At 40.9% G+C, this 9,130-nt stretch overlaps 1 pseudogene; it reads left to right on the plus strand.

Moving 5' to 3' along the window:
• Window positions 1–7,477: 7,477 nt before the first annotated feature.
• On the plus strand, window positions 7,478–8,878 carry LOC146609931 (uncharacterized; annotated as a pseudogene).
• Window positions 8,879–9,130: the final 252 nt, after the last annotated feature.

Consider the following 9,130-nt stretch of genomic DNA (forward strand, 5'->3'; position numbering starts at 1 on the left):
TAATCAGAAGGCTAGACCGTCCAATTTCACGGCCGTTTACTTCCGGCCTACCCGATCTTCTGAGGACCCGGCCCACGTAGACCGCGAAGGCCGGGTCCTCGGGAGAATGTAGCCCATGAATTTGGACACGACCAATGTCTCACGACGGTGACGTAAGCGAGTGCGCCGTTAGTGACAACAGCTGTGTGCAGATCAACAATGGATCACATATCGATTGTGGGAGAGAGTATGAGCGTGCAGCGTTTAAAGCGTGGAAGTACTGACCTTATTTTGAGTTTGATTCCATAAAAAGTGACAAAAACATTAGCGTCCGTTGTGCGTGGGAAGAAAACTTCTTTTTACAGCGAAAAAAAACCCCTAAACTTCCAAGCAAACACCGAGTGCACAACAACGTAATGGGAAACGCACAGAGAAACTCGCAGATTCTTCAACTGACCGCAGCACACCTGCACCAGGGTAAACCTCCGCCTGCTCCAGTCCTGCTTTACAGGTGAAAATAGAGCAACAGGACCGCTGAGTCTTTGACTTTATTTATTTTCTGCTGTGTTTTACTTGCATCTATTTGAAAGAGTGAGTGTAAGAGTTACACTCAAAACATGAAGAAGGAACTGATGAAAGTGCAAGAAGAACTTGCAGAAGAGAGAATTGAGGTGAAGGTATTCAAGAAAGAAACGACCGGCTCTGCGGTGACCAAGAAAGACTGCAAAGCCGCACTTAAAGAAATACGAAAGCACAAAAAGGAAGCTAAAGAGCTCCTCAAACAGAAAGTGAAACTGGCCAAACAGCAGCTGAAAGAAAAATTTAAAGATGCCGAGGAGCAGCTCAACAAAACCTTAAAAGAACTCAAGGCAAAAGAAAAGCAAGCCGAGGACAGGAGGGGATTCTGGAGCAGACTGCTGAGAAAGAACTGACCCAGCAGCATCGAGTTTGAGGACATCAATAGTTTCTTCCTCCTCTCTCCACCTTTCTTTCACCCCATTCTTCTTCTTGGGACGTTTGTTTGTTTTTTAAAAACTCTAATCTAAATACATGTACTGAAATACACAAATAAAATTGCCATAACTTGACCTCATGTTGCCTGCTTCTTTTCTTGTGTGTCTGTGGATGTAAAACAGTAACACACTTTCTTCTCTGTGTGTCTTTAATTGTAAATAAATGCAATATGTTCTGATTTTAAAATGCAGTGCAAAAAACTTCTGCTCTAAATCTTTTTTTTTTTTAGCAAAAAGCTTTTTTTTTTTGCCTGTTGTGGAAGTTTTCCATTTAAATAAAGCCTGCAGACGAGCGGTGAGCGGTAGCTAACATTCTTTAATCCAAACACACAAAGAACAGACAACCAAGCTTGATGAAGTCCCTGCATGACCGTGGGACAGACGGTCAGCAGAGTCTCCCTGAGCCTAGCATGGCTCTCAGTTAAATACCTTCTCCAGGAACAAAAGGCAGTACACAGCTGTTTCACACCTTAAGGTTCACACTCCCTTGCTACCTTCCCAGAGTCCTCAAAGAGACAAAAGACTCTTCCTGTGGAGTTGTCTGCTTCCCCCAACTTCCTTACTACACCCCCTCCATTTGTCTTACTGTATGAGTGTGAGACTTGTTAAAATCCAGTGGCACCAAGGTATCATACAATAAAATAATGTGATTAATACATAAGTAAAAGAAATTCCTATACATGCCCCTTCCTGATTACTTATGTTTTAACATGTTTGTTACACTTAAATGTTTCCAATTTCAAATGTTAACAGATTTTCAGAGTAAATACAGATTGTAGTTTTTTAAATGATGATTTCATTTAGTTTGGGGAAACAGCTCTCCAACTTTACCTCATGTAGAAAAAGTAATTTCCTTCTAAACCTAATAAGTGGTTTTGTCATCTAGCAAGAACTGCAATCAAGCATTTGCAATAACTGGTGATGAGTGTGTTACAGCGCTGTGGAGGAAATTTGGTCCTCTCTTCTTTGCAGAATTGTTTTCATTCGGCCACTTTGGAGGGTTTTCCAGCATAGGCTGAGTTTTTAAGGTCATGCTAAACCATCTCAATCTGATTGCAGTCTGCACTTTGACCAGGTCAAAACCTCCATGTTGTTTTTTGAGCCATTCAGAGATGATCTTGCTGCTGTGTTTTGCATTATTGTCCTGGTGCATTTGAGCTTCAGGGCACATTAAATGAGACTAGTGAGGCCTTCAGGTTTTTCACATTTTCTGGATTAAGGCCCTCATCGTGGTTCGATTCCCAAAGCGCTTGAAATGCCTTTGTAACCAGACTGTTACTTTGTTTCCAGACTGATAGAGTTCAGTGTTTCTTAGCTGTTTCTTTAGATGTCCACGATGTTGCTTTCTGAGATCTTTTAGTCAACTTCACTTTTTTTTTGCCTGTCCCATTTGGTTCTTTAGCCGTCAGAATTGTTGTCTGAAGACCAACAAGGAGACCCAATGGATTTACTTTCCCAAATGGATCATCACGGCCTTGCCATATTGGTCCGTTTGATCTACCTTTGTTGTTATTATTTATTTTATTTTATTTTCAGTTGTTACAGACGGGACAGACATGACTGAGGAATAGGAAAGGGAGAAAGAACGATGAAGGAGAGGAGCAAAGAGCAAAGAAAAACTGAAGAACAATATTCACCTTATGTTTAATTTCTACCTTTATTAAAGAGACTCAGAGAAATTTTGAGGTTAGCTAAATAACTTGTAACCAGGTACATATCTGAAAATTTCTTTTGTGTAATGTATTTTCTTATTTTTGTTGCATGAAGAATCTGTGTATGTGGACACTCACTATTTGCCCTCTTTTTCAGGTCCTCACATGTGTCCTTTACAAGCAGAGACTCACTGATAGACGACTCTGTTACCAGTTCTAGGGCTGATGCACCCACCCACATCCCCACCCCCGGTGTATCCTTTATAGGTATGCAAGTTTCTAAATGAAATAAATCACATGTGGTTAATCTTAACCAAAGTCCTCAGTTATGGGAAAATGAACTGGAAATGCAAGTTGTGCAACTTCACAACCACAAAAAGATTAGACCTGCTGAAACACGTCAGGCTAATACATGGGCATTTTGGTTGAGTCCACTCCATACCCTGCCTTCATGCAGATTGCCCTTGCACTGTCAAGACATGGGGTGCATTAAGGACACATTTGTCAAGGCATCATTCACAGTCATCCCAGCCAGGCAACATCCTTTCATTCACGTGCATTGTCTGTAATTCATGCTCTTTTGACAGAGGCAGTTTTTTGAAAATCTTGGTGGCCATCTAAAAAAGTTTGAAACTGTGCCATGTGTTTTTGAGGATTGTGATTATAAGGTTAACAAATACACAACATTCCACAGCCACAAGAGTAGAAAACACAACCCACATTCCTTGGAAGATTTCAAGACTAATGTTCTTCATCAATACCAAAAGAACCCGGATGAAGAATGTGACATTGTTGACCATGACAATGAATGTGGCTCAGTCCTTGAGGAGGATGAGGACTTAAACAAAATTATTACTAAGAAAGTGGGGCTACTCCTCCTGAAAATGGAGAGCATTTTCAATGTGTCCAATTCATGCATTGACAAACTAGTAGAGGAACTTCATTTCCTTACAGCATCTGCATCTGGTCCTGTCATTAAAGAAATAATTCTGAGCACTTTGAGAAAACATGGCTGTACATTGGAAGACTCAGTGATTTCAGAACTGGTCAAAGACCTTTGCCGGCTAAGCCCTGTCTGTGCTGCTTTAAGAGTGGAAGGGCCTTTAAGCAGTCAGTTCAGGAGAGAGCAATTTAGAAAGGAGCATCTCTCATTGACTGAACCTGTTGAGTACATACTTGATAGTACAGATAATAAAACATTTCAGTATATACCAATCCTCCCATTATTATCTCAACTTGTGGACAACAGAGACATTCAAAACACAATATTACAAAACAAAAGGCCATCTGATGTCTCTTCGGAATACAAATCATTTAATGATGGATCTTTACTAAGAGAAAACAGCTTTTTATGTGAAGATGAACTTAAACTCCCACTCATCCTTTATATAGATGACTTTGAGATATGCAACCCTCTGGGAACATCCCGCAAGAAGCATAAAGTCACAGCTGTGTCTTGGGTGTTTGCAGACATACCTGCCACCTTGAGATCTATACTGATTTCCATTTACTTAACCATTTTATGCAAGGCAAATGATGTCAACCAGTTTGGCTATGCAAATGTTTTGGACCCACTGCTCAAAGATTTGAAGTCCTTTGAAGATAATGGTATTTTTGTTTCAAGTCTGGGCAAAGTGGTCAAGGGCACTGTACTTGCTGTAGTCGCTGACAATCTTGGCGCTCACTCAACAGGCGGGTTTGTTGAAAGCTTTTCAGCTTCACATTTCTGTCGCTTTTGCATTGGCGAAAGGTCACAGATCCAGGAGCATGAAGTAGGAGAAGGACTGTTTCCTCTACGGACTAAGTCCAACTATGCCATCCATGTCAAAGCAGCACTGTCTGATCCTGCAGAAGCTCACCACTGTGGAGTTAAAAGACAGTGTCCAATCTCAGACAGACTCAGTCACTTTCATGCTACATCAGGTTATCCCCCAGATGCTTTGCATGATTTGCTTGAAGGGATTGTACCTGTTGAAATTTCACTCTGTCATGATGTGTTAATCAGGAAGAAATACATATCTCTTGAGCAGCTCAACCGTTCCATCCGCTTCTTTCCTTACAAATGGAGTGACAAAACAAACTGTCCACAACCCATTGCCCCAAATTTCACAGCGCGAAAAAGTGTAGAAGGTAATGCACACAAAAACTGGTGTTTGTTGAGAATGATACCACTCATGATTGGTGACAAAGTACCAGAAGATGAGCCTGCTTGGGAGGTTTTGATGACCCTGAAAGATGTTGTTGAGCTTGTCATGGCTCCTCTCCACACAGATCACACAATAGGATACATGCAAAGTAAGATCTCAGAACACCGTAACAGATATTTAGAAGTGTTCCCAGAGGAGAAACTAAGACCAAAACATCACTTTCTCGAGCACTATCCTTTGCTTACAACTGTTTACTTGTACATTTCTGGACTATGCGATTTGAAGCCAAACATCGATTCTTTAAAAGGATTGTGAGGCAGACTGGGTGTAGAAACATCCTCATGACAATGGCAAGAAAACACCAATCGATGATTGCGTATCATACCCACGATTACAACCACCAAAGGCCAGCACTGTCAGTGTCCCAGAATCAAATCAAATCAAATCACTTTTTTTTTTTTATTATTATTTTTTTTTATTGTCACAGAAGACTCAAGTGGCAGTCGATGTTCTAAAAGACAGCATTAAGGAGTCCCTTGCAAGGAAGTTCCCCAGGGAAGACTTTGTGAACATGACAAATAAAGCAACCATTTTAGGCACAGACTATAATATTGGCATGATGCTGCCGTTTGGCTCAACAGGAGGCCTACCTGACTTTGCAGAAATCCATCAAATAGTCATTGTGCACAGAACTCCTGTGTTTGTTCTGAAGTTGCTTAGAGGCTGGTACTGTGAACACCTGAGGAGTTTCAAAGTAGAGCCCACAGGAGAGACAGAAATCCTTAAACGTTCTGAACTGAAAGAAACATTGCCCTTATCTCCCTCTTCTTAAAATGACAATCAAAAATTATTTATTCAAAATTCTACTGAACTAAATCTCTGCTTTTATTTCTCTGGCAGAAGATAATGAAGAAAATATATGCATGTAAGCTTATCAACTATTAATAACCTGTCTCAATTTCTTTTCTTTCTCTGTCTCTACAGCTGAGGAAACACAAACCAAACAACAATGGCAGTCCAGTTAAGAGTCGTTTTAGAAGAACACAGCATTCATAAGTTGACACTTCCAACAGGAATTCCTAATACAGTGGAAGATCTTGTTTCCATAATTACTGAAACTTTCCAGCTACATGGGGAATTTGGACTGCTATACCAAGACAAAGACTTTGACAATCAGTTTTTCAGTGTCATCTCAACTGCTGACTTGTATGACAAGGCCACTGTTAAAGTGATCCTTAAAGAGCCAGTAATCACCCTTGAATTACAACCAGTATGTGAATCAGGATCATCGTCTGCATTGAACTCTTCGGCTTCAGTGAGCACTCATCCTGCAAGTACTACTGAAACGGACATCTGCCCTGCCAATCATGATGCACCCTCACAGGTGTCCGACTGCGCATCGTCAAGTTCCAGTGACACCATCATTCTCCCTGATTCATGTCGCCCTGCTGCGTGGCCAGTGCCATTTCAAGTACCGGAGTTTTCCCGAGACATACAACTAATCCTTGCTGAGGCAAACAACTCATATCGCAACACTGGAAGACCTTTCATGGATGCCAGTGTTAAATCAGCAACAATGTTTTTTTTTTCAGTTTTCAGTTTTATTTGTCATATGCAAGTTAGCACAGGGTCAACATTGCAATAAAATGTGTTTGACGAGCAGCAGTCACTCAGCAGCATGATACAGTAGGAGAAAATATAATAAAAATAAAAGAAAATAATAAAGAAAATAGAAAAATAGTAAGGAGCAAAATATTAGAGAGACGTGGTAAAAGAGAAAAGATGACTAAATATATATGTATCTATAAATATAAATATATGTACACTAGTGATTAAATAAGAAAATCTTGAAAAGAAATGTGATGGGAGGGCAGATGGGATATTGCACAGGAATGAGCAGCAGAAAATTACAGTATTGCACTTTTAAATATAAATATCAATGACAATAAAGTGGAGTGACCAGTGCAGATTAAACAGAGTACTTGTGAAGCTGCAGGTAGCTTCTGAGTGCTGTGTTGTGTGTGTTTAAGTGTTGTGGTTGAGGTGTCGTATGGCTTGGTGGTAAAAACTGTTTTTGAGTCTTGTAGTCCGAGCACACAGGCTCCTGTAACGTCTGCCAGATGGTAACAAGGAGAACAGCTGATGTGCTGGGTGGTCTGCTCTGTGGGTGGCTGTGGTCCTTGATGATGCTGTGTGCTTTACGGAGGCATCGCTGGAGATAAATGTCCTGAATGTCCTGCTGGCAGAGCAGCTTCCGTACCAAACTGTGATGCAGTGATGCAATGCAAGACCTTGCAAAAGTAATTTTTTCGTACACTGCTTACCCAACCAATCAGCAGATCCTCTCAGTGGCTGAAGCCTTGGTTTCAAAGTTTCCGTGTCTTATTATCATTTGCCAGCTTATATGGCTGGCAGCAGCGCATAAAAAACAAGATGCACAATTACCGTGCCAAGCTAAGATCTCGAAAATTTTCTTACCCGGAAATTGAAATTAATGCCTTAAAAAGGTAGCATCCAGCTGATGCAGTGCCATCAAAGAATGTAAAAAAGCCAACAAAAAAAAGCAGAGGTTAATTATCTCCCTCCGCATCCTACTGGAGAAACCCAAGAGACACTGGAGAAAGAGAGGCTGGAATTAATTTATGAAATAACAAAGAAAAACAATGCAAATATAATTGCAGATAAAATGAATAAAACGTTCTCTAGCCGAAGACTTGGAGTGGTCAGCCTCTGCCCCTCTGTGGGTGAGTTAAAAGAAAGGTGGCCAGCATTATTCACTGAGGCTCAGGTGAGTATGTGTGATAACTATTCCTATCCACCAAAAAACAAATGTCAAACAAATGTCAACAAATTGAAATGTCTTTTTTTTTGTCCCCTTACTTCTTAGCTCATCGAAGAGTTCAGACACATCACCACAGTTTCTTTGGTGGAGACATTCATGCTGAAACTTGATGAGTACACACCAGGTCTTTTGCAGCTTATGCCTGCCAAAGGAGGAGCCGCTGGTTCCAAGATGAGACCTCTGCTGGACACTTTGAATGACCTATGTTATTTGACTTTTTTCACAAATATGTAATTATGGAGGGCTGCAGTGGGTAGCAAGAAGGTCCTGGGTTCAAATCCCGGCCCAGGGTCTTTATGCATGGAGTTTGCATGTTCTCCCTGTGCATGTGTGGGTTCCCCCCGGGTACTCCGGCTTCCTCCCACAGTCAGAAAGCATGGCTGTTAGGTTAATTGGTCTCTCTAAATTGTCCTTAGGTTTGAGTGTGTGCGTGCATGGTTGTTTATCCTGTCTGTCTCTATGTTTCCTTGTGATTGACTGTCCAGGGTGTACCCAGCCTCTCACCTGTTGAAAGCTGGAGAGAGGCATCAGCCATGTTTTGTTTTTAAGTAATTCAGTCTTAATGTAAGTAAATCACTCGACTTAGTCTTTTCACTAAATTGTATCTCCCTACAGACACAGAGCATTGAGAAGAAAAGGGATCTCCTTATCTGCTGCCTCATTACCTTCCTCGGGGAAAGACAAGAAGATCTTTTTCATGACTGCCAGGTTTGTCATATTGATAACAGTTTACTTATTAACTCAAGGGATCCTAATGTTCTTCTCTCCTGTCCTCTCCTATCCCCTGTTCTCCCCTTCTCCATTCATCTTCTGTCCACTCCCCTCTTTAGATCAACTGAAATATATTGAAAAAGCATCTTAAATAAAATAAAATGTGTGCATGCTTTTTGTTTCTTTCTTTTTAACATGTAGGAATGTGAGGATTACACAGACAATATGATGAAGGTGATCGTGATCCACAACATCATGGCTGAGGAGGATCCATCAGATGTGTCCATTGTGATTGAGGGAAACCAAGTGATGGAGGGATGTGGAATCCGAACAAAGGCATGTGTACTGCTGATGGGACTGATATATGCCCTCAACCTCGAATATCCGAAGGAGCTGAAGAACACATTTGACACTTTTCAAAAACTGTTTTTGGAAATAGACGGGGCGAAACTACTGACCTAGGTCCACGGCCTCAAAAATAAGCTTATGCAATGCACACACCTTTCCCCTCTTGTTCCCAGAGGACATAGCTAGATGGAGCTGTAATTTTTCTTCTGACAGCAAGCACAGAAACTATTGAATGTTGGTGTTAGTGTTCTGTTCTATCTATCCATATGTTTGATAACGTACATGCACAGAAACAACCTTGTAGAGTTTCTGTGCTTTTGGCTTTTAAAATGGACTGAGTGGCCTTTGAAAGTGTTGTCTGCATTAGCCGTTGTGTTGCACTTTATTCTGTATTTTTATGGGATAAAAACATTGAGATGATGAACCATTTGAATATCT

Source organism: Diplotaxodon limnothrissa, linkage group LG22, assembly GCF_057381915.1.
Source record: "Diplotaxodon limnothrissa isolate DT_005_m linkage group LG22, D_limnothrissa_male_GT1.1, whole genome shotgun sequence".
Classification (NCBI taxonomy): domain Eukaryota; kingdom Metazoa; phylum Chordata; class Actinopteri; order Cichliformes; family Cichlidae; genus Diplotaxodon; species Diplotaxodon limnothrissa.